The following is a 27,248-nucleotide window of genomic DNA, read 5'->3' as shown; positions in this document are numbered from 1 at the left end:
TACATGAGTTACTAAAGCATGGCATAACATAGAAAAAACGACAAGGGGAAGGTACTTCAGGGGACACAGAAAAAGCAGGCTGGAACAGGGGGGCAGTCAAAGAATCACAGAGGGAGGAGGGTAAAGAAACACAACGGGGAGACTAGGAAAGCAATGTCTGATGTCCGGCTGGGTAGGTGGCGGCCGAGGGGTGAACCAGAGCCAGACTCCTCTGTAGCTGCATAGGCTAGCTGCACCGGTCATTGGCCAAGGTTGCTCGGGCACCGCGGTAAGTACGGACAGTTATGGTTTCCGCCCAGGGGGCTCGTCAAAAGTTCCATCAAGAGCACCGGTCACGGTGTTACTGGGAGGTGCCATTCGCCTTATCCTCCAGCTCGCCCCAAGGTCAAGAGCGGTGAGAGGGAACGTGGAAGGGACAGTTCCAAAGTCTGCAGATCTACCCCATTCCCAGCAGTAGTAGTGAGTGTTGGTCATTTGTGCAGGATCCCATTGGTAGGGGGACCACTTCCAATCCTCTTATGGGTGTGTCTATCTTGCAACTGTGGTCACTCACAGAGAGGTCCCAGTAGCATCGGAGAACGAATGCTGGATCCCTTGCCAACCAGGGGAGAAAAGCGTGCTTTTGTGACATATGTGCAGGTGGGTAGGCTCAGTTTGAGGGGGAGCGGTCCCCCCGAGACCCAACCCTCTGTAGTCACCAGTGTATCTGAAGCGTTCTGTCAGCATGCTTCTCTTCCAGCAGAGACAGCTCCCCAAGTAGAGGACGGTGGCCATCTTAGGGTCAGGCACAGAGTGAGTAGCTGGTCTGATTGTGAAAAGAGGTGCTTCCCATGACTTGCACACTTGCGTCTGCAGTTTCAGGATCACAGCTGTCCCCCTCTAGGGTGGATGCAGCGACATTCAAGGCTAATCATTGAAATGAAGCTCGGCGTCGCAGCAACCACAGACGGCTATATTGCTGACTGATTTGCAGGTAGCTACATCATGGGCGCCATCTTAGGGCCTGGCTCCACTCTGGAGAAGATCGTCGTGCTGGTGAAATCAGATTTGTGCAAAAAGCATTCCTTACAGTAAGCGGACACAGTCTTACTTAAAATATTGTTTCGTGTTGCTGATCTTTACAGCACAACTCAGGACGGAAAGATAGAGCGCTTCCCGTACACTTCAGCTGCCATCTTAGTGTCAGTCCACTTTAATTGACGATTGTCGCAAAATTAGGACACACTGGTCATGGCAACAAAAGAAATTATGCCTTGTTGGAAAATAAGGTCGGAAAAATCCTTAGAAGCGGGTGCTCAGGAGGACAATCCGGTTGTTATTCAAGACCTTCTGTGCTGGTTTTATTGATGTCTTTCGTAATCTGCAATTTTAAATCACTGAGTTACTTTGTCCGACGACAATGCAGCAGTGATTCTGCTTTATACAGCGCCTTACAACCTGTGTGCTTCGTACTCAGATCAGCAGTCACCCTGCAGCCCCCGCAGACTTCATTCAATTGAGGCAGCAATAGTAAACATTTTCTGAATCAGCCAAAGGTGATGCTCGGAGTTTCATAGGTGACTTGGATCCATGAGCACAGCCCCACATCCAGGATCAGGGCGGCGGGGTGGGGGAACTCCCTGTGTATCCAAGGTTCAGCCACCGCAACCGGGCACACTTCGGAACCGGCTCGGATCTTCGAGCTCAGCCCCAGTCCAGGATCAAGGTGGCGGAGGGGTGGGAACACCATTAATGCCCAGAGATCAGCCCCCTCAAAATTTGGAGCCTGGGGCGCACCGCAGGGGTATCAGACTCACCCAGCTGCTACGAGGACGGGACTCAGGCCGAAGATCCGCTCCTGGGTCAGAGGAGGTCCCAAGGGACCACCTTCGTGGTAGACGGCCTACAGGGGTAGGTTGCCGGTGGCCCGGTTGCAGCAAGACTCAATGCACCTGGAATGCCTCAGTGCATCAGCGGGACTCACCAGCATCTGTGCGTCGGGACTCGGCAGTCTAAAATCCATTCCCTGGACAGCCATAGTCCCAGGAGGCATCAGCATCTTAGTCGATGATCCGGGTCAGTTGTAGGGAGAACGGTAACATACACGTCCAGAGCTTCCTTGCGGCGATGTGGTAATCAACTCTCAGGTCAGAAACAGTATCCCATTGACTCCTTACCGAATTTTTTAAGTGAGGTTCAATTGTATTCCAGTATCTCCGGATATAAACTTAACCTCTCCAAAACGGAAGTGTTACCCCTAAATTCTTCATGCTATCAATATATGTTCAGTGATACAAATTTTGCTTGGTGCCCTTCTAAAATTAAATACCTTGGCATTTGGTTTTCGTCTTTCCTACACAATACACTTAAATTTACTCTTGATGCATTATTAAATAAAATCCAATCACTCCTCTTCATTTGGTCACCCCATATCTCTCCTGGTGGGGTAGAGTAGATACTATTAACATTATGATTGTGCCTCATGTTTTATATACATTGTCTATGCTTCCTGTTAAAATTCTTAATACATATTTTTTTAAAACAAACTCTATATGCATAAGATTTTTGTGGAATAATAAACACCCACGAATTGCTCTTCACAAACTTATACGCCCTAAACATAAGGGTGGTGTTTGTTTCCCTAATTTTACTGCTTATCATTCTGTTTTTTTGATTAAACAATATTTTTCATTATCGTATGATTTTGTGGATGGCCCTGTTCCCAAATGGGTGCATTTTGAGCGCTCCCTCTTGAAAGATTTCTCTTTTCAACAGATAATTTTTATGTCAAATTGTACCTTTCTGTTTACAAATCCCATTTTAAAATACTCCCCAGTTCTACTCTATAATATTTTTTCTAAGGACTTTACCCCTCTTCAATGTTTTTTGTCTTATAGTGTATGGTATAATAAATTCCTCAAATATAAGCGTAAATCATTTTACTACAAATATTGGAAAGAAAAGGGTATTATTTTTGTTTATCAATTATTGCACAACTTCTCTATTAATCCCTTCCCTACATTACAAGTACACTACCAATTACCTGATTACTTTCTTAATGAATATGATATTACTGTTAATGGTATACAATCTCATCTACTTACTTTTTCCCTCCCACCTCATGTACCGTCTACATCCCCATCTACACCCTTCTATCCCTTATTATCTACTCACAGACCTAAAGCCGCTATTGTATATAGGTTCTTATCGTCAAATGCTGTTGAACGCCCCAAGTCTCCAATTGAAAATGCATGGGATATAGATGTATCCAATTCTTTGTCTGTTACTAACTGGGACAAACTATGGTCTAAATTATTTAAAATTTCTGCTGCTGCTCGTGTAACACAATCCTTGTATTTTAATGTATGTATCAAAGAGCACTTATTACTCCTGTTACCATATGTAAATTTTCACCTACATCATCTTCAATATGTTGGTCATGTTCCACTGAAACGGGCACTTTAACTCATTTACTTTATGAATGTTCTAATGCTTTATCCTTCTGGAATTCTGTTTGGAATGTTTGCAAGTTAGTGTTTAACTTTAATACTACTTTAACTTTAGAGAATGTTTTCCTTGAATCCTTATCTCCTGATATAGATGTTGTACTTTCTTCTCCTAGATTATTTGATCTTTTTATTGCATTAGCTTTTAAAGTTATTTTATCATCCTGGAAGGACAATTCAAAGATTTCTTTACTCACTTGGTGGAATTTTATTTGTGATGAACATCGAATTGCTTCTGTCTCCTCCTCTGCTGTTACCCAAAAAATCAACTCTGATCTTCTTTGGCTTCCTTTTCGCTACTTATCTTTCTACACACCCTCCTGTTAGTTAATTCTCTTTCTCTTCCTCTTTTTAATGTCATATCACAGGATTTCTAGCTTTCTTCTTCCTGACTTTTTGCTATCTCTCTTTTTTCTTTCTCCTTTCTCTTTTCTGCTCTTTCTTTCTCCCCCCTTCTTTTTACTTCTAATGTTATTATTTTGATTATGTGCTATTTACCTGCTTGTTTATCCTACCTATGTTGTATATGATATTTTATGACTTTTATATGTATTTGCAAAACGTAATAAAACAAAAAAAAAGAATGCTTATAAAGTATAGTCGGCCTCTTCAATGCTTTCAGTACAGTCCTGATATCTTAGAGGAAAACTTGGGCAATCAACTGTTTTGACCTCAGAAATTAGTAACCAGATTGCTGAGTGCTAATACAGTGATGTATTGTGTATGTTATCAAATTAAGGTTATCTACACCCTATTACCGGCACAGTTGTCTGGAGTTAGATCTTTACAGTGCAGTGGCTTCCTCAGGAGACTATGCTCCACCTTCTGGCAGTGACAGTCGGTAAGTACAACTGAGAGGTAAGCAAGGGGGCACACACAATCACACTCACTTACACCCATGCCTTCACATGCGGACATGCGCACACACATCCATCCACAACACCCACTCACAAATACAAAAACATTCATACATACAGGCATGCACCAAACAGTCAATAAAAAACAACACTTACCTGCTGCAACGCTCGAGGAGGGAAACCTCAGAGGTGCCAGGAGGGCTGGGACTGCTGCCTTCCCTCCCAATGAGGGAAGGCAGGAGGCAGAAGTCCCTACCTTGTCACAGAATAGTAGGTGGTCAGAGACACTGTTGACCCCACTCCACTCTATGATGAGGTATCAGTGAGGCACTCAGCCATGGGCACTTCAGGGCTTAAAACTGAGGAGCCCAGGTATGAGACTATCATTCATGCTCCCCCTCATCAGGAGGCAGAGGGCCTCAAGTTTCTTTGCTGAGCTGAGGAGGTCACGCCCATAGAATCTTTGACATTCTCAGCCCTTCATCTCAGGCAACCATGCACCTGCACAATTAGCGCATGTCTATCTCCTGGCTGCCTGACCTGAACAAGAAGAGTGTGTGTCAGGCTGACCTTTGCTCAACCTGACAGACACTCTTTCTGTTCTAAAGGAGCGGGCACCCTTAAGGATGGGCCGCTGCTGCTTCCTGGCAGTCATGGAGAATACTCTTTAAAATTCCAGATCGTACCCAATCATATCAGCATTTGTTTTTAAACAAATATATTCAAACTGCAGCAGCTGCGGAATATATTGGGAATTTCTGAACCTTGTTTATTGACATTACCCAATGACTTATTTCACTCCTCAATGTTTACCGGCTTACAAATCCAATTGTTGATCAGCTAAGACTAATTGCTCTGTTTAGAAAACATGTTGAAACAGCTAAGGAACCGATTACCGTGCTGTCAGAAAAGGCTCCGTCCTGTTGTCGGAGCCTTTCCGACAGCATCGTAATGTGCCAGTCGGATTCCTTTCCGCCCGCCTCATTACAATAGAGGCGGTCAGAAAGGAATCCAATCAGTCATTCAACTGGCTTCCGACAGGCTCAGAAAGTCCGTCCACCAGTCGGAATGCTGTCAGTAATCCCAAGGGCAGCTCTTTCCACCCGAGGGATTAGGATGTCAGATTTCGACAACCTTTCTATGCTCGCCTTTCTGACATAGAGAGGCTGTCGGAACTCTACTTTTGGGGCCCCCAACAGGGCCCCCAAGTTTGCACGGCCTCCAGTTGAAGGTGTCATGGGGTGCAGGGATAAACTGCACCTCCTATTTTAAACTGAGAGCATATATTCCGGCCGGATTAAATGCTCCAATTATAAAGTATAGGCATGCGACCAAACAGTGTTCGGTCGCTTCCTGATTAGTCGGCCGGGACTGCCGACCGGGTGTCGAGACGATGTTGGGCGGAAAAAACTCTGCCTGACTCATAACAGGGATCCTAATTTATTTTGCATTAGTCTAGTATTGCCATCATTTGTAACAAAGACATATACACCAAGGTCACATATAAGCCCATGCTTTGTGATAGTTGGGTGTGGTGGGAGATGAGAATACTATCAGGTTTTATAAATAGCAAACATTTATCAATTGAGAAATCTTGTGACTGTTGAAGTAGGACTGACAAAGTCAGCCATCAAGAAGTATGCAGTAAAAATATGAATGTGGTATGTAGTAGCAGCTATCAAATAGCAGAGGAGGTAGAATATCGTAGAAAGACTGGTTTTTCTGGTACTTACTAGTAGAGGTCTGCTGCATTTATATTTGTAATAATGTCTTAAATATATATAAATTGCAGGGTAGATTGCTGTACAGGTTTGTGCTAGTAAGATATAACTGGATGAGATAAGAGGCCTGGAAGAGAGTCAGGGGTAACAAGATGAACACATGATTGAATGTGCTACATGCACTGTACTGGGGAGCTTAAACTGCACAGAAGCAGTAAATTCGCCCTAGTACTGTGCAGCTCGAATTTCTAATACGTAGAGGAATGGGAAAGGTAGTTACTAACTCTGATTGGTGGAAAGAATCACTCTATGTGAAAATATTTGTATACACTCATAGGAAGTCTCACTGTTAATGAAGGAAGTGGTGGGCGATGATGTTATGCTAAGTATTTAGAAACGCCAGACGTTTAAAAAATGGAAAATAAAAAGGTTTCCATTGCGTAGCACACGTTCTGCACAGTGTGGTTAAGTTCAAAGTATAGGAATAACCATTTCCACTGAATTCTGTACTTGGGTGTTTCTGACAAAAGAAAAGTGACATGTTATAAGTCATTTAGTAAAATCAAATTAGTAATCAAATAAAGTCTAATTGTACTTTCTTGCAATTAAGCAGTAGCTAAAAGGATGCTGAATATCAGAAAACTTTAGGTTTCAGAATTTTTCATGAAGTACAAAGTATACTTTAGAATAAGAAAGCCTGATAACTAAGAAGTATACTTTAAAATAAGCATCATAATATGCCTGTCTCATGCACTACAGTCCCATCACGCGAGTACCATTTATAATGCTATGTAATGATAGACAGAGGCAATCAGTAGTTCTTCAGTGTTCTCTGTTGCAGTATATCCTTTACATAAAGACCACTTTTGTAATTTACCTGGGGTTTGTTCGCTGATGAAGATGTGTTCCATACAGATTTTTCAGCCCCTTGCATTGAAGGTGGCCTACATTATTTTGCGAGGGCTAGTCCTTGGAAAAAGGTTGTATGGGATGACTTAAGGTCACACAGTCTCAACTCTAAAGAACCATTCCATTTCCAGCATTATAAGACAAGAGGAATTTGGTGTGATGCAGTTGGGGCCTGATTTAGAGATTGGTCAATGGGCTACTCCATCACAAATGTTGTGGATGTCCCGTCAGCCCTTTTACAAGTGTCATAGGATGAAACGCACTTGTAATTAGGTCAGCAGCGGCTCCTCTGCTAGCGCTGAGAAGCTTTGCCCCTTCTGCCAGCAGCAGCAGCTGCAAAACTTGAAAAATAAAATAAGAAAGCATGTTTACTTTTGTTTTATTTTTCTTTCCTTGCTGGGTATTTGGGGCGAGGCCTAATCCATGATCGTCATGGAGGAGGAGTGGTAGGTGCACTGCTATCAGTGCGCATGTGGGTTCAGCCAAACCAGCATGCGCACTGAGCTGCCTCCGAAACGAGCTGCTTTGCTGGGTTGTAGACAGCAAGTACAGGGTCCCAGTCATTCTGGGAGCGAAAATGTAGGGTGCTCAGGCCAATCCCGATGCTGCTCTCATGCTGCCAGGAGCATGAGACCAGCTTTAGGATTGGCAGCAGGGGAGGTTGGGAGCCTGTGCTGCAGTGGAGCCAGAAGAATAGCAATGTGGTGGGCATTCAGGTAAGTTCCTTTTTGTGTGGTTTTATTGTTGTCCCTCCCACCTCCCCCTCCCCGCCACTTTGCCCCGACACCAGCCGCGACTGAATGAGGCTGACAGGGCATCTGCCACATTAGTGACGGAGAGCCCAGTTGCCAAACTTGAATATACACCCTTACGTTTGTCGTTTGCATCTCATGCAAGCACATTTTTCCTTTTTTGTTTATATCCTAGACAAAATACGAAAATGTAGTGCCCCAACTGGCCTCTATGTTTTCTTTCTTCTGCCCCAAAAGTGTATTTCTCTCTGAGCAAACTCACTTGCTGTGGGTTTAGTCAAAGACCGCACTGAATGACAAGCATTGCTGATTGAAAACAGTTTAAAAAGACCTCTCTGGGTAAAGAGCAGATCCTGCATTATTTGGAAAATGTGTGCGTGAGTTAAGTTTAAGAAGTTTGAGACCTGTCCTGTTCAATTACTAACAAAGAACAAACGTTCTGGATGTAAGAACATACTTTTACATCTATGCTTCTTTTTTCCTCGCTTGATTCCTTTGTGTTCTCAAACATATTGGAAATATTTAGGAGAGATGAACAATTTCAAAGTGATATGCGTGCAGGATGTGCTGGAAAAAAATGTACGAAAAATGTCTTGACGTTCCCTGACTGCACCTCCCTAACGTCACTTTGAAAACCTGCCGAGTATGTGCTCACTATATACTTGGCACTGCAGGGGGTGGCTGCCTCCTGTGCCCTGTCTAGGAGTAGTGGAGAGCCAAGGCTACACAATAGTGGCTTGTGGAGCTCATTGTGTAGCATACAAATCATGCACGTGGCATCGACCCCACACTGAGGGGAATGGTGAATGGATGTTATACTCTTTGCTTCAATCTGCCAAGGGTCTCGGAGGGAAAAAAACAGCTGGCTTTTGAGTAATATGGGCGGAAGGCAAGAAAACACGGACTCAACCAAATGCGTATTTGTGTAATGCCACATATGTCAACGTGTTAAGAAGGGATGGACAGATGGTGGGAGAAGCGAGTTCTTCCTTCTCATCTGTACTTTAAACCTGAGAAGGTTGTCACCAACTGATGAAGGGAAAACTCAACTTCCTGATCTATTGTGAAATGTGAGTTTGGCAGGTTGACTGAAGGTGTGTGTGAAAGCAGGTGACAGAGAGAGAGTGGAGCAAGCAATGTTTCAGAAGATCATTCCAGAAGCTATCTGCCTGTAACTTTAAGAGAACATATTACAGCAGTTGGAGCAGGTTAAATATTTGACACTGGACTCTGCATATACATGCATCCATTAATCTTTATACGCCATTCTAGATGATTGCAAGGCATGCTCCCCCATACTTCGACACACGTAACCACCTTTTAACTATATTTAGGATACACACACTTCAATCTTCATGCTAGTACATCATATCTAACCGTACATTGAATCACAATCCACCCGCCTCGAACAACTACACTCTGCCACAACCCAAAAAACTCTGCCACATTACGCTTTACTCTGTTACAGCCCATTCTCGAACAGCCTTCTCCACATACCACAACACAACACAATCCATCGCATTCGATGCCCTCATAATACCACCACAAAGGAAAAAACCCTACACGTCGGACTAAATATTCCGACAAATTCCACCCTCTGTAATTTGCCATCCTTGTCACTCCATGATAGGCCTCTCTATTCCACTACACTTCAGTCTCACTGAATTTCAAGCTCTATTCGAGTGCCATGCAGTGTTCACCACATTCCCTGATTCATTGCTCTTCACTCAGACACACTCAGCAATAATTCACTACACCAAAAGTTCCACCACTCACCGCCAAACCACTTAACACTCCATCTTAATCCACAGCCCCTTATATTTCTTTACCTTCAAGACTACCAGATTCCACTCTTCGCAGTGCTCTAACTTCCATTGCACACAACTCACCCTATTCAACTCTCCTTTAGTCCCCGTTCTCTTTCACTTAGTACGTTTCAGCACATACCATCTTCCATTCTCTAGCTAACTCTACAATCCACCACACACAAAGCTTTTCAGTTCTCAAAAATGTTCACATTGAAACGAAGTCAACAGTTCAGTGCATCGCACACACTGCCCGAAAACAGTCAATGTTACTCACACACTCAAGATACCACATACCCCTTTTACAAAACTTTAGCACAGACCACTTTCCATACAGTCTAGCTCACAACACCGTCACCACACCCTAAACATATCGTAAATTCACCAAGTTTACGACATCAAACCTGCCATTCTTTACACTCACCACACTTTACCAGGAACTCACTATTCACCGTTCCTACACCTGTTCCACTAGTCACTCTCCTGACTAACTAGGCTGCCTTCGCCTGATTGCTCTTGCACTTAGACAGACAGTGTATTGTGGATGCCGGATTTGTGGTCGGAGAAGGTAACTGACAGGTTTTAGAGGAGCTGCAGCCACAACATTTTGTACCTGTGAGGGAGGTGTAATCTTGTCAGATTACAGTATGGGGTTAGCTCAATAGAATGTCTACTACACGTTTAATACAAAGTTTTAAGTTACCTATGCCCAATTTGCCACTTCATTTTACTGTAACATTGGCTTGTGTTCACCTCAGCCACTCATAGGCTATTAGCACACTTTGTTTCAGGCATGCTGGGCACGAACTAATCTCAATGATGTTTTTACTCTACAGTATTAAATGAGGTTTTAAATAAACTTTATAAGAACAGACTGCCTGGTCTCCAGACTGTGGGGGCCTTTTTATGAAGGGGTTTGCGTCGCATTTGCACCACACAACCCAAAATGCAATTCATGAAGCCATGCAAGGCCACTTTGCGTGGCCCCTGAATGGCCTCAGGAGTAAAAACAACGCAGAGCAGCACAGATGTCTGTGTTGCGTTACTCTGCCCTGGGAAAACTTTCCATCGGTGTTGCATGGATGTTCCAATGCAACGTCGATGGATTTTGACACATTCCCCAATTTACCATCACTGCTAGACCTGCAAATGTGCCAAAAAGATACGCCTTCTCAGGTGAGGCATAATAAGAAGTATTTTTTTTCTCCTTGTTATTTCCTGTTTCTATGTGTCCAGAAGGAATATGCCTTTCAGGAATATTTTTGACCAGGAAGATGACCCTTCCTGACCAAAAATCCTGCATGCAACGGCGGCACCCGTGCACCATGGTACACGGATGCTTGCATTGGCGCTAGGCTGCACATTGTGCGCAAGAACTGAGGAAAGGACAGGATTGCTGTATTTGAATGAATACTGCACATTTGTGCTCTTTCACAGTAACCCAGTGCAGCAAGGTGACTTGTGGCGCTGTGGTACTTTTTTTTAGAAATTGGCCCGTGAAGTTTGAACTATTTCAGCCAAAGGCAGCTTCAGCAGAATTGTGTATCTTCACCAGAGTCCTGTAACAAAGGGCCCGATGTAGGTAAAAGCGATTTTCCGATTTCAAAATACCGAGGCGGTCCGAATCGGTATTCTGAAATCGGAAAACGAGATGTAGGGAAAAATAAGCGATTGAATCCCGATTCGGTCGGCATCGGTAATGAGAATCGGTACGTTCCGAATCGGCACGGGCCGAATCGGAAAGTACCGAATCGGCTAACAACGAATCGGAAATTACCGATTCGGCTAACACCGAATCGGATAGTCCTGATTCGGCTAACACCGAATCGGTAAAAGCCGAATCGGTAAAATCCGAATCGGCAATCATAGATTCGTAGCCATGAAAACACACCCATGGCGAAAAAGCCCATAGGAATGCATTGAAGAAACCGATTCGGTAAAATACGAATCGGATAATACCGATTCGGATTTTACCGATTCGGTAATATCCGAATCGGTAAAAGCCGATTCGGCAAAAGCCGATTCAGCCAATGAGGTGGCTCCCCCTCCCCCACCCAAACAGGGAGTGGCAACCCTGGCAGGTTCAGCTAATTAAGAAGTTTCTGGAGAGCCAGCCTGAGCTCAACACTCACAGTTAGCAGCAGTGGGAGTAGGAGGTTGTCAACTGTAGTGAAGAACATGGCAGAACAGAGCGAGAGCCAGAAGTCCTCCCAGAAGAGGAAGCCGAAGTTCACCACCACCGAGCTTCAGGTGCTGGTCGAGGAGGTGGTGAGGGTGCACCGCCAGCTGTTTGGAAAGCTGTCCCTCAATGTGCCAGACAGCACCAAGAGGAGGATCTGGGCAGAAATCGCCCAAAAGGTGAATGCTGCGGGTGTCACCCCCAGGTCCGTAGAAGAACTCAAGAAGAGATTCTACGACATCCGCAGCCTCACAAAAAGGAAGATGGCAGAGATCCAGAGGCAGGCTGGAGCCACTGGAGGAGGCAGGAACCCGGCGCCACCCCTCACCGAGCTGGAGGAACTGGTCTCCAGCACCATTGAGAGGGAGAGTGTCAGTGGAATTGGGACCCTGGACAGCTCTGCGAGAGCTACAGCTACAGGTAAGAAGCATGCGCATCATGACACACCCTACCAGACACCTCCCCATTAGACACAATGCATAGGCAAACCCCAGCACAGTACTGTCACCAACATACAAGAGACAAGCATCATGGTACATGTAGTCAGCAGAAGTTAGCAAAATATGGCAGTGCAGAATCACAAGACAGGAAACAGTGTGACACAGTGTAAGGAGATGCAAGGACATGTCGAATGCTTTAATTGTACTGACTGTAATACATCGGCACTCAGTTTACAAATGCTTCTTTGTACCTAGGGGCCCCATCAGGCGGAACGACATTGTCATCAGAGGGAGCAGCACCGTCTGACACTGCACTCGCAGGGCCGAGCACCAGCCAGGCTGCCCAGGAGGAGGAGGAGGACGGAAACACCCTAGGGCTAGGTATGGAGGGAGACCTGGTGATAGACTTCGATGCACTGCACTCCCCACAAATGGCCAGCACACCCCCCTTGCAGTTCTCCCCAGAGAACTCCCCTACAAGGGACACCATTCCACCTACACCAGCTCCTGCCACAACCATGGCTTTGCCACCTGTACAACCTGTCCTGGGAGCAGGGGCTCAGGGACCGGCCAGCACCACACCCCCACCAGTGGCACCCCAGCCCACTCAGCAGGCCGGCAGCAGCAGTGCCCGGCGCCGTACCATCACCACCACTGCTGCACCAGCACGGGAGGGCAGTGTCTTCCTGGGCCTCGAGGGACAGATGGTGAAGATTCAGAGGCAACAGGCAAAATCCACGATGGCCTGCCAACGCCAGCTCCTGCAGCACAACCTGCAGATGGGAGAAATGGTAAAGGGATTTCAGGCCTTCGTGGAATCGAACAAGGAGGTGGCAGCAGGGTTAGGCAGGCTAACCACTGCCATAACCCAATCATCTAGCAGACAGGAGGAGCATGAGCTGGTGCGCAGGCGGGATGCCCGGGTGCTGAACCGCGCCATGAGCCGCCTTGTTGCGGCGACGGCACAACTGTGCCATCGCAGCGCGAACATGGAATCTAGCCTGAGTCAGAATACGGCAGAGCTCACAAGGGGGATGGCCCGGATCACCACTGCTATGGAGGCCATGATTATTTCGAACACGGCCTCCAATCCTGCCCTGGACCTGGGTGATGCTGGGGACAGCAGCAGCCGCAGCAGCCCGGCCAGCGCTGCGTCTGAGCCACGTAGGAGCACCAGGCGCTCCGCAGATGCTGCTGGGCATTCAGAGGGGGCTGAGGGACACCCCAGTGGGTCTGGCAAGCGGGCAAAGAAATAGCCTTGCAAGGGCGGGTGAGGCAACCTGAACCTTGGACTTTTGTTTTTTTCCTATACACCATTTTTTGTTGCACATCAGTGCTGTAACTGTGTTGCAACAGTATTAAAATGTGTTTTTTCCCAACCAACATTTAGCTGTCTTTGCCATCTGTACTCACTCAAAAATAGTTCTCAGTAATCTCCTCACGTCTGTATCTGCCATCACTTGGCGTACACACCCCAGCTGGCTGTGTCAGTGGCACAGCTTCGTTATCGTCATGGTCCTCGTAGTCAGACAACTCCACCTCAGTGCCCTTCTTCACCGCAAGGTTGTGTAACATTGCACATACAGCTATGATCTTGCAGCAGGTGATGGGGGTATACTGCCTTGCACCTCCACTCTTGTGCAGGCATCTGAATCTACTTTTCCAGATGCCAAAGGTCCGTTCGACAACATTCCTTGTGCGTATGTGGGCCCGGTTATACCTCATTTGGCTGGGTGTGGAGGGGTTGAGGTAGGGGGTGAGTATGAATGAGCGGAGGGCATATGCACTGTCGCCTGGAAGAGAAAGGGGTTACATTACACACATGCATACATGTATTCCACCTAGCTACTATGTGTTATGGGGGTCTGATGATGTGTCTCACCTAGGAGGTATCCTTCACCAAATTCGCCAGCCATCAGCCGAGCATAGATGCTGCTCTGTTGGAAAATATAGGAGTCATGGGTACTCCCTGGAAATTTTGCTACCATGTCTGTGATGGTGCACTTTGCATTGTAGATCACCTGCACGTTGATGGTGTGTGTAGACTTGCGATTGCGGTATATGTATTCGGTGTCCGCTGGTGGGCAAATCGGAATGTGCGTGCCATCTATGCAAACGATGATTTGTGGAAATTGTGCCATCTGGTAGAAGTCAGCTTTGGTTTGTAGCAGTTCTGCGTGGGTTGCAGGGAAAGAGATGTATTGGTCCATCCTGTGTATCATGGCGTCAAGGAATGTGTGGAAGAACCTTGACAGGCTGCTCTGGCTCACCCCTCCTGCTGCTGCTACTCCACTTTGATAGCTGCCAGACGCTAGCAGGTGTAGGCTGCATAGCACCTGGATGTGCGCAGGGATGGCGTGTGCCCTTGGGGTGTGGTGGTCCAAGAATGGCTTGAGATCCCTGATGAGCTCAAGTATGGTGTCAGAGTCCAGCCTGTATCTCTGTAGTATCTCTGCCTCTGTCAGCATGAACAGGGTTATCCTCTGTCTGTAGACCTGTTCATTTCTTAGCCATTCCCTCTGTCCTTCCTGCTGTAGCCGTAGCCGCCTCGCAATGACATAGAAAGCTGCCATCCTGCAAGTTGCAATGCATTTTGGGCCTGTTTATATGGGTTGGAGTTGGTTACCACCTGATTGCAATCCATGGTAAATACCGAGTGAATTCTACCGATTTTGAGCCGATTTCGGTGTTTCTGTGCCTCCCTACATCTCCCCATCTGTCGGAATCGGGGAATTTCCCGATCGGCGATTCATACTAATCGGCATGTTTTCCGATTTGGATCATGTCCGAATCGGTCTATCTACCGATTCGGTACATGGACCGAATCGGTGATTTTCCGAATCGGTGTCACTACCGATTCGGTACATGGACCGATTCGGTGATTTTCCGATTCGGTGTCACTACCGAATCGGTACATGGACCGAATCGGTGAATTTCCGAATCGGTGTCACTACCGAATCGGTACATGGACCGAATCGGTGAATTTCCGAATCGGTTTCACTACCGAATCGGTACATGGACCGAATCGGTGTTTGCATCCGATTCGGTGTTTTTCCGATTCGTTACATATCCGATTTTCGGTATGTACGTATCGGATTCTTTCCCATTCGGTACTCATTCCAATTCGGTATTCACTCCGATTCTTTATGTTTTTTGTTCCCTACATCTCGATGGCTGTTTACCGATCGGTAAGGGCCAAAAATCGGTATTTTCGGCCGTTACCGATCGGTAACACCCTACCTACATCGGGCCCAAAGTGTTTTGCCTGCTTAACTAGAGGCCGCCACTGAGAGGAAATCAATGGGATGAATGTATTCCGTGCTTCCAGTGTCACGAAGCAAAGAAAGTTTCACCAGAGGTCATTCAGCAAAAAAACACACGAAGCCATGACGTCATTTAGTGGCGATTGGTGTAAAAGAGTGAGCTATGCGAAACAGGCGTGCCAATCAATGCTTTCTTTGAGGTCAACTGCAAATTTTGTCATTTTGCCATCAGAATCTGGTAACCGACAGCCAGTTTGCATCTATTTCATACCACACTCTTTGTAAATCTGAAGAGGCCAGAGCCATTTATCATGTCCAACTGTTTTGCAGAGGTCAAAATACAGCAAAGTAAAATGTTCCATATAATACTTTTTAGAACAAATCAAGAAAAATAAATGTTCTAGAATAGGAAATTTGAATACAGAAACGGAAAAATGAATGCTGGCATCTGAATATGAAAGCTGAGCACTGATTATCACTGAGTCAATCTGAAAAGGTTAATTTTCAGTGGATCTCCACTCCAGCGTCAACTTGGTGGATCTTCATCACTCTTAACTGACGTGAATTGGAATGCTTCCTGAATTGATTAGAGTGTGGTTTGATTTCATGAGATGCCTTTAATCCCTATCTTCCACATAGATTAACTTTCTTATCCACAATAACTATGCTCAGATACTACTTTCTTCAATTGGCTGTGCCATTAGACAGGTCTCATCACAAACTCATTGTTCACAACATGTTGTACTTCCCAATGAATGTTGCAGCTGTCTTTGAAAAAACCTAGGGGCATATTACCAACAACTAGCGATATTTATCGCTAAATGAGTTTAGCGATATTTTTTTTATCGCCGCGCATCGTCGGATTTTATCGCAGAGATAACGTGCTATTAGCAACGTTTATCTCAAATGCGATAAAATATCCGGCGATAGCGGCTCAATGCGTGAATATCGCTGGAAATTCAGAGATATTCAGGCATTAACGCCAATAGGATCTTAACATGAATATCCGACTCCCATTGGATCTACAGGTTAAGAAGTGGTCTGAGCAGGCATTAGTTTCTGGCGATATTCGCGCTTAGCGCACATTTTTTTATCACTGTGCTTGGGTTGATAATAGACAATAGCGATGTTAGCAAATGCTTTCAGTCGCTAACAGGTTGGGTAAGCCCACTTTGCATGTCAATAGCGATAAATATTGCTGACATGCAAAGCGGGCCCCAAACTGCTCGCTATCGCTACAAACTGTCGCTAACTGCTGTTAACGTCAGCTTGCTAATAGGGCGAAAAAATGATCCCTGCTTTAGCGGGAAAAAGTCCCGCTAAAGCGGCGATAAGGCCCTTGATAATATGCCCCTTATATTCTGAGTCATCCAGAGAGTAAGAGGTCCAATACCTTTGTACATGTAGCCCGTGTACTACCTTGGCTATATGTGACCCTTCTCTCTTGGCTTTCCAGATTACGAAGTTCCACCAAATGGGTGGGCTGATGGAAACCTTACTCTAGCCTGGGATGGGACAAGTTATGTATAACTATGTGCTCCAACAGAGGCACCTTCTGTCACACTCTTCAGACCGTTGTTCTTCCTTTAGTCAGTTAACCTTATATTCTATAGCATTAACTCAACAGTATCATTGACTGGTCATTTAAGTTTGATTCATGTTGAGATGATGTTGTTTGGTTTTTGCGAAAGTAGTTTCTATTAATATATTCTTGCTATTTGAGAATGTCCTTTCTTTCATGTAAGCGGCGGTAGAAGATCTTACACACTTTCATGCCATTCACAGAAGGAAGCCAAAGATCTCATTAAGTTATTCTTTTAGCTTTTCTTTTCTAGAGTGGTTTGAACTCAGAGCATCCTCCTTAAATTATGCGAAGTACAAGTGAGGTTTACGAATAAAAACCAGCGACGGCCCGTGGAGGGAGTTACGGTGGGGCAGGAGGGCGGGGAGGGGGAGGGGCAGGGTGGAGGTTGCTAAAAACCGGCATATGGATAATTGCAGGTAAGTAAACAATTTAATTAATAAAACGAATTTCGTAGCTCGCACTGCATTGCATTTTGCGATGCAAGGCGCACTACGAAATTCGTTTTATTAATTAAATTGTTTACTTACCTGCAATTATCCATATGCCGGTTTTTAGCAACCTCCGCCCTGCCCCCCCCCCTCCCCGCCCTCCTGCCCCACCGTAACTCCCTCCACGGGCCGTCGCTGATAAAAACATGAGTAACCAATTTCAGAAAACGTCAGTGGTACAACGACAAATATTTACTAGTCTTAGGGAAATAATGTAAAAGGCATAATCTGTAAGATGCTATGACTTCCATTCCTATGCTTTATTGTTCGATGGTAATATGACACCTACAGGAGGTGAAGTGGAATATGATCTCGCAATTAGTACCTCTTTAATTGTTAGGAAACTACCTCACTAGGTTGGTGAATTTATTATTCTGAATTTTCCCTTTAAAAATTACCATTGTACGACAGTAAGCTATCCTATGCCATAGGTATGCTGCGATTTACTATAATTCATTGGAGGCTGCCTTTGGTGCACATATTGTAATTGGGAGCCCACTGAGGGCACTCAAGGTGGCTTTCTAATGCAAGGTCACATTGAGTCTGCTCTCTTCTCACTTATTACTCACTGTATTTACATTACATCAGGACACCGGGAAAGGCTGATTGAGAGCAGACCTACAACACATGTCTTCCTTGGAAACCAAGCCTCAGACGTCTAGATGCTCAACAGTCGGAGCCTGTTTATTATACGGAGGAGAAGGGGAAAAATGAAAAAAGAGGCTTCAGTTAATGCTTAGAAATGTGCTTGGTGTTCACTTTAAATAAAAGTTAGTGCCACTTGGTCATTAAGTGCCTGATTATGAGTCTGGTTATCCGAGGACCGCCAGACTCATGGTGGGGCGGCAGTGCCAGATCCAGCCACTGCCACACCGGCGGGTCGACCGTCCCATTAGGAGTTGGGCAGTCAAAGCGCCCTGGGACTGCCGGCTCTGCCAGGAAACTGACGTTTTCTGGTGTTGGAGTGGTGGTCAGAGGCCACAATATGCTTGGCAGGACCACTGCGGTCTGGCCAACCATATTATGAGTTTCCTCACCTCCAGGGTATACTTGAAGCTTCTTTCTCCATGTAAACCTTGGAGGAGAGGAAACAAAGGGGACCATTAGGCTCCCGCTATGCCTCACCACATGTGGATGTACACAGGGGTACGACAAGTGCCCCTCTGTATGTATGCACATACATTTCTGTATGGCATGGACTTTGGAGTTCATGGTGTGCAGGAACCTTGTTGTACGGCCCCATTGCAGTGCCTTTTTCAAAGACACCGCTGCCTTTAAAAGAGACACCACCATGGGACCGCCACAACACCCGCCTGTCGTACTACTGAAAAGTCTTTATCTGGCAGGCGGGCGGTGGTGACCTTCTGCAGAGCGGTGGTGCAGCGGTTTGTATCACTGCGCCACCACTTCGCCAAAAAGTCATTATCGGACCCTAAGTGAATAGATAAGACCCTGAGCATAGTGCCTACGGCTCATTCAATTCCCTCGTTCTGGTTCATATTGTTACCCCAACAGTATCAGGGTAACATGTTCTATTCTACTTAAGCACATTTTGTTTTCTATGAAATGGAGAATAAAAAAATATCATATAACTGATCAATTAACCCTTTCTCGAATGGTATTCAGTTTATTATTTTCCTGTTGTGTTGGCTGTAAACTTATTATACAGCCTACGCATATTTATAATAGTTTTCCGTACTCCAGGAGAAAGATTACCAAGCAACAGAAATAGGCCGCTATTCAAAATGTTTGTTATACAAGAAATCAGATGAAAAGTTAGCCACACATGACATTGAGAGCACTTAGGTATAATGAGATGTACTAATGTGCTTTAATCGGTCGTTGTAGTATTCTCAATTGAGCTCAGCAAGGCTTTGAAGCCTTTTTCTAAGGAGGTTCGCCTGCAGACACACGTGTTTTCAAAATGACAAAACAAGAAGTTGCACAGACATATATTTAGAAAGTATGGAGAAAGTAAAATGAACAGATTTTGTTCAACTTTACAGTTTCCAAATCCACTTTTCCTGCCATTTCGCTCTTCCTCGCCCTGACGAGTTGGCTATGCGTGAGAGAAGAGAGAGGAGGGGGGAGATGGCTGCATTGCAAAATCTATCTCAGACCTAGATATATCTCCTGCTGGGCTCCAGATGGGTGTCTTATACTTGTGACATCACATGATGCATCCCACATGCAACTCCAGTGAGTAAATATGCCCCCACCCACAACAGGATGCAGAGTGACTCACTCTGGACGTAGTTTCTTCAGGCACTGTTGGAACTGACAACATTTATTCGGATTGGGTGTTTTTAGAGCAGCAACTTCTCCATCCCTGGCCACCATATGGAAAGTCCAGTTTTGGCTTGCTTCTTCAGCCTTTCTGGTTTCATTTGAAGAAATGATCTGGAAAGAATCAAGCTGTGAATTAATTGTACTCCTCTTTAGGATTAGAAGCATTCCAGGTAAAGACTTTTCACTATCGGAAATTGACAACAGGAACTGGGAAGGGGCATGTAAAAGGTGTTTACAAAATATCGTCTACACCAGGAATGGGGTGGCCTGTCGAGAAACTGAATACATGATAACATATATGAACAATTGATTCCAAGGATTCATTCAGAGCACACGCTTGGATATTCATTAACATTTGGTAACAAATTGACATGTATCTAAATTGTTTGATCATTGTACGAAATTCCAAACATCAATAAATCCATATGAATTTCTCATAAACATAAGAACCAAGCAAAACACAATGTGAGTTTTCTACTGCAATGCTTATACAAAGGAGCACATATGAACATATATATTTACAAATGGAATCCATTAAAAGTAGTGCTGACAGCACACTGCACAGTGGAGAAAGTGCTCAAATGAAGAAGTATAAATGCGCAACCAGGTGTGCTTCAGGCTGTTTCTGGGTCCATTAATGTAGTACCGCCGGATAAGTCGAAGCCAGCCCTTAATATTTTCACCCTATGAGGCAAGAGTCTATGGGTTTCTTCAGCACAAGAAATGTCCAACTACCACCTACTTAAAAGTGAAAAGGACAACATTTAATATTATACCCAAGAAGCCATGGGGCATATGTATGAAGCCTAATTCCTGTTCGCAAACGGGCCAATTCTAAGATTCCTCCCGTTTGCGAACCGGAAAAAGCCTTTTGGCATGTATCATCCCAAAAGGCCCTTGCAATATTGAGAATCGCAATATTTGTGAATCCCAATTTTGTGAATGCATTTAAGGAATCTCAAATTGCAATTCCTTAAATGCAATGCAGGAAGCACCCAAGTTGTGTGATTTTACGCTAAGAAATCGCAAATTACCACAAACTTCAAGTTGGTGGTAATTTGCGATTTCTTTGAAAAATTCACTTTTTTGCATTTTTCAAAGTGGCATGTGGTGCACATACATGCCCATAGGGCATGTGTGTGCGCCACATGTGCCCACATACATATTTCAGGGGTGCAACAGAGTGTCCTTTTGACACCCTTGCATCCTTGAAATTGAATTTGCAATTTTTGAATACCTGATAGGTACTCGCAAATTGCGAATGTCTTCCCATTCATTCCTAAGGGACTCTAGGCCCATAGGAATGAATGGAAAAGTATTCCTTAAATGCATATCGCAAATTATGATTCGCTAAGTACATTTGCCAATTGTGTGCAGTCATTGAAGAAAAAGTGAATTAAAAATAGATGTTACTAAGAAGCAGGGTTGGACTGGGTTATAGAGCAATTAGGCAGTGCCTGACGGTCTGGTCAGACAGGTCAGTGTGTGGGCTAGTTTGTAGGCCTATTTCACGTTCTTCTGGACAGGTTTTTACTGCTGATTACCTTGATATTAAAACATTTCTGTTCTCTTTCGACCCTGATCAGAAGTTTGGTTTATTTGTTAAATACACAAAATAGTGCAACACTATGGGGCATATTCTCAAGAACGTGTGATAACCATTGCAAAAGTAACTTAACGCAACCTCAAACATCGCAGTCTATTGCGGGAAAATTACACTGTGTTAACGAAGCATTCTCAACACAGATGCACCATGCGATATTCTCCAGATAACGTGTCAAATGACCACGTTAAAATCAATGCCAGGTCGAAAAAATGAGAAACGCGAATGCAAAAAAAGCTGCAATCCAAAAATCTGCGAAAACCAGCTACAGGCTGCAATTCACAGGAGTCGGCAGGAATAATCACCATAAAATTAGAAAACAACAGACAAACAAATGCCAAACAACAGCAAAGCACAATCGATTTTGCTGGATCAAGTACGGAGGAGAATCAGAGCCTCACAAGCCGCCCGGAGGACCTGCCTGGGACCTCGGGTCAGGGAAGGTCAAGGAGAAGAAGAGTAGGAAGAAGCGCTTCAGTCCGCAGGAAAACAGGATCCTCTTTTCTACATGCTGGTGGTGAAAGGTGAGCAGTGAGGCCTGGGTGAGCAGGGTCGGGCATGCACCTCTGGGCGGTGGGAGGGGCTGGGGTGCAGCTGCCTGGGTGGCCAGGGGCAGGCATGCACTGCTGGGCGGCGGGAGGGGCTGGGGTCCAGCTGCCTGGGTGCGCAGGGGCAGACGGGTGATGAAGTTGTGTCCACTTATATGTACTGTGCCATTCATGCATCTGGACTCTGATTCAGGTCTCAGGTCTCAGATGCGGGACCTGGTGAACTGCACTACACACCGGCATTTGGTTGGAGACACACCGGTGGAAGCAGGTGAGCAGTGTGGCCTGGGTGCGCAGTGTCTGCACTCTCTCTCCCTGTCCCTCTCTTCTTTTCTCTATCTCTCTCTCCCTCTTTGTCTGTCTATATCTCTCCCCCTCTCTGTCTGTCTATCTCTCGCTCTCCCTCTCTGTCCATCTATCTCTCTCTCTCCCCCTCTCTGCCCGTCTATCTCTCTCTCCCCCTCTCTGTCCGCCTATCTCTCGCTCCCCCTCTCTGTCTGTCTATCTCTCTCTTGCCATATCTGTCCATCTATCTCTCTCTCTCTGCCCATCTATCTCTCGCTCTCCCTTTCTGTCCGTCTATCTCTCTCTCCCCCTCTCTGTCCGTCTATCTCTCGCTCCCCCTCTCTGTCCATCTATCTCTTGCTCCCCCTCTCTTTCCCTCTATCTCTCGCTCCCCCTCTCAGTCCGTCTATCCCTCTTTCTCTCCCTCTCTTTTACTCTCTCTCTCATTCGCTCTCTCTCTGTCCCTTGATGTCCGCAGGATACACCTTCTCATCATGATTTTTGTCTTGCAGGCTGTGACCTATGGGTTGTCCCAAGGGGAGCCGCCATGTGCCTGCATTTCTGTTCGGTGTTTTTTGGAATACAATTTCATTTGTTGATTCGAAGGTGAATGTGTGATGCTCATTTTTGTGAAGACACATGCATGTCATCAGATGTGATTGTTTGACATCCGGCGAATTATTTGGTATATGATTACTTGTAGTTGATGTGGCATGTCTCTGCCCGGGGAGGGAGGCCCGGGGAGGGGGATCCTGGGGATTGGTGGTGGCGGGTGTTGTGGCCCTCTTGGGTGTACAGCCTGCATGTTCAGTGGTTCCATGGCATCTGTTGCCCTCCATGTGTGGCTCTGGGCTGGGCTCCCTTTTGTGGTGCAGCCTGTGGTCTGACTTTACACCAGGTCAGAGCAGGTGTTAATTTCCTGCTGCTAACATGCCTTATTGCATGTTTTGTGGTCATATCGCCGATCTGGCTGGTCATTGAGAATGTTGCGGAGTGGTGTTGTCGCGGCTTTATGCACGGAAACGTCTACTATATATACGCGATAGTTGCAGGGGTCAACTGTGGCGATGTTTTTTGCAGCTGCTATCGCAGGTAAACTGGTGCTATGGGCTGTTAGTACCAGCTTGTGAAAGTGGTGGAACATTTATTGCGACTTTGGCTGCGATAAAGTGCTTTTAACTCAGCAATGACTCCTGGAGAATATGCCCCTATATCTCTGATAAGTTCCAAATAGTTGTAATCTTACCACTTGAAGAGTAGAATCATTAGAAAGAGTGGAAAACAGCTATCAATTGTTAGAGTTTGTCTGCTCTAGTAATTCTAAACGCAACAGACAGGACACAAAATAAGGCTGTGCTCAGTTGTGGTATAAAAATATGCTAGGGGACAGCAGCAATGGGTCCACTTCAAAGCACTCCAGTAAACAAGTATTTACAGGGTATTGTCTTCGTAAGAGCGTAGAAGTGATGGGAAATTAGGAAAAAGATAAATCTGGGAAATGTGTCAGTAAGAATCTTGTGTGTTTATACCTGAGTAAAATCGATTAAGGTAGACTAGTAAGTGAAGGTAAAAAAAGGAGAGTATTAAAAGATTCTCGAGGTAAAGCTTGGCAAAGAGAATCCAGAAATGTTTCTAGTCTGCAAAAAATATGCCCTGAGAGGAACACGCAGCAAGGGCAAGTCTTAATTGATGGGGATTAGTTGCTCTCCCATGTCTAAAGTAAAGGATCTCAAACTGTGCATCAAAGCGACATATGGCGCCAAAGTTGGATCGTGTCATTTGAAATGATTTGCTGGTTAGATCAGGTACTGTTGAGAGGAGTATATGTTTGAGATGGCTTCACTCCTGTCGTAGAGGGACAGTGTCAATAAAGCTGTTTTGTTTCTCGAGACTTTGAAGAAAGTTAGGCTGAGCACTCACCGATGTTTTCAAAACATTTAAGACTTTTTGACCCTTAAGATTTCAGGATGCCCTAGGCAGCAAGAGACTGAGTTCACAGAGTTTTACTCCGCATAATAGTGCAAAGTGCCAGAAAAAATCTGCCACACTTTGCGGAGTTCCACCAGCTGTGTAGTCTGCTAAGTTGCGATACTCGCACTGATTTTAGCGCCCGGTAGTTCCACGCTGTAAAACCAGTCCGAACGGCACTATCTGCCAGATTCATCAAAGACCCGTTTTGCGAGTCTGTAATAGCGATTCATAAGGAATCGCTATTACAGAATCGCAAAACGGGATTCATGTAGGAATCGCTAAATAAATTGCGATTCCTACACATTCCTTATTTGCGATTAGCAAATTGCTAATCGCAAATAAGGAATAACTCACCATTCATTCCTATGGGCCTTTAGGAGTTATTCCATATTTGCGATTAGCAATTTGCTAATCGCAAATAAGGATGCAATTTCAAGGGTGCTAGGGGTGTCCAAAGGACACCCTGTAGCACCCCTGAAAGGTAATCTACATTGGTGTTGCGCACACACATGTCCAAAGGACATGTGTGTGTGTGCAACATGCAACTTAGAAAAATGCTTTTAAAAGCATTTTTCTAAGTTTCCGCTATTTACCACGAGGTCTGACCTCGCGGTAAATAGCGGCCCAAAATTGCGATTTCGCAATTTGAAAATGGATGATGAATTGCATTTAAGGAATCTCAAATAGAGATTCCTTAAATGTAATTGCTCGCTAATTAGCGAATTCGCTATTACCGATTATTGCATTTGGGATTATGAATCCCAAATGCAAAAATTGCGCTCGCAAAGGGCCAGATTCTGAGAATCTGGCCCTTTGCGAGAGCAATTAAGGTTCATGAATCTGGCCGTATGTGTTGCGCCAGAGGGCACTGCAGTTATCTGCCACTCGAGTAGACATTCTACTCGAGCAGCAGCTTCTTCAACAAAAGCAGCAGATTTTTTAACACTAGCAGTTACGACCTTCCGCATTGAGAAATCTCACCGGGAGGGGGTGTAACCTGCGATTATTTTCTCAGGAGCGCTCGCCTGCCTAACATTGGCAACCAACTTGAGAGAAAAAACTCCACTCCGCATGACTTCATGGAGTTTTTGGGAACTCTGAGCTGCACGAAGAATGCAGAGTGGGCATAACTCAGGTAACTCTGCCGGCGGAGCGGAATTCTTTGCCCACCACTCAAGAGAACTCAAAAACTGTACACATGGAGAAGGTGGTAAAAAGGTCAATGAGGGATATAGAAGTGCAGAGTTAATTCAATACTTTCAGAGTCAGGCACCTCCATAGCACTACACAAGCCATAATATGACCATTTCTACCTGGTGCACCTCTAGTTTATTAGAGGCATAATGAGTATCAAAAACTTACACTTTGCAATAGCAAATTGTCTGGCAACATCTGTTGTTACGACTTAGCTATAGTTTGCATTGACTACTCCCTTCTTGCACCTTTGTTATTGTCTTCCTTTTCGGTTCCTTTGGTCACCTGTGTTCCACATCCCTGTGATTTCCATGACTTGTCAAATTCATCTGTACCTTACTTTTGAATCCCCAGGCTCAGGCTTCCTCCATGATGTTGTTGCAGTGGTGTACCTTCTTCTTCACTTTTAGAGCAGAAATCCAGGTACACTTGGGAACTAGTGACGGCTGCCCACATGCTGTGCTATGTAAGTCCCGATCCTATTATTGTGCTCATTTGTATCTTTCTCATAATGTATCCCTGCATTGATTTGAGTGTTTTCTCGCCATTAGGTGGAGAAAGAGTGACCCATGAGTCTTTGAACTGAGACGCTGTGTCTAAGACAATTCAATCTGGGTTTTCTTACAACCAACCTGCAGAACTTTGTTTCTCCTTCTCTCTCTCCTTGTCTTCTTTTCCTCTTATACATAGGTCCTCTTTTCAGTCCTTGAGATACTAATTAAAGCGGCGAGTGGATCTGTAAGGGATGGTGGAGCGATTGCCTCAACACTCACAAGGTTCTTAGAGCTCTGGCTGTGACTAAAACTTCACAGAATTGATCTCGAGTGACTTTGTTGATGTCAGTTCTTTGACAAGTGTATAGTGCATTGAAGGTTTCAAAGCTGCTGCAGGTTTATTTCCATAGGGCTTTGTGCGTCATACATAACATTCTAAATATTAGCCTTGCATTAACCAGTAGCCAGTAAAGGAATTTCTTCAATACAGTTGTGATATGGTCACATTTGTTCAAGGTTAATCAAAGTTCAGAGCATCATTTTGGACTTGTGAAAGTGTACAAGTGAAGCACTAAAGGAGTCAAGTGTGAACAATATTGGAACAATATAAATGTGCCATCCCTATCTCTCTGGAGAAACGGAAGGATCCTTCTTAGCATGGGAAGGTGCTAGTTTATCTGTGCTTTAAAGGAGAGGTTGGAATAAAAAACGTTTTTTTTTGCTTTATTTGTGGTGGATGGTGTTGCGCTGGTTCCATTGTTGATGGCTAAGAGAATTGGATTGTGTTGTCATTGGTGTTGCCCAATAATAAGATGTCGATGTTGGGCCATGGAGATCAAAGGCGGTTTCCTTTATCGAAAGATACACATGACTTTTGCATCGTGTACAGGTTCTCTAATATTCATATATGCTATCCTGATAATCTAAAGCCAGACAGACAATCATAAGGCAAGTTGTTCTGCTCCACCAGCTTCTGAATTTGTCTGGTAGCCTTGCTTTTCATTATTTTGGTAAAGGACGAAGGTTCAAAATAAGTATGTAATTAGTTGGGTCTTCAGTGTTAGTGCGGGATTTCTTTAGCAGATGCACATGCCAGTGCGTGGAAAACGTCAGCCATTGGTGAATGACGCATTCGTTGCTTTTGCTTTTTCTGGGTGATGAGGAGAGATAACTTACTAATTGGTACAGTAAAGTGCAGTTCTGGAAGTAAACTGGAGCCACTGATTTTGTTTAATATTATTCTTGTAATAGCTTTCTCTTCCATGAGTTCTAAATTGTTTATATGAGAATATTTTTCCTGGGGACCCCATGCAGTTAGACATTACTAAATTCCAGTTATAACCATTGAAGACAATGCCAGCAAATGTTCTGGGACCACTG

This window comes from Lissotriton vulgaris, chromosome 2_1 (genome assembly GCF_964263255.1).
Source record: "Lissotriton vulgaris chromosome 2_1, aLisVul1.2, whole genome shotgun sequence".
In the NCBI taxonomy this organism is placed as follows: domain Eukaryota; kingdom Metazoa; phylum Chordata; class Amphibia; order Caudata; family Salamandridae; genus Lissotriton; species Lissotriton vulgaris.
Note: the sequence above shows the minus strand (reverse complement) of the source record.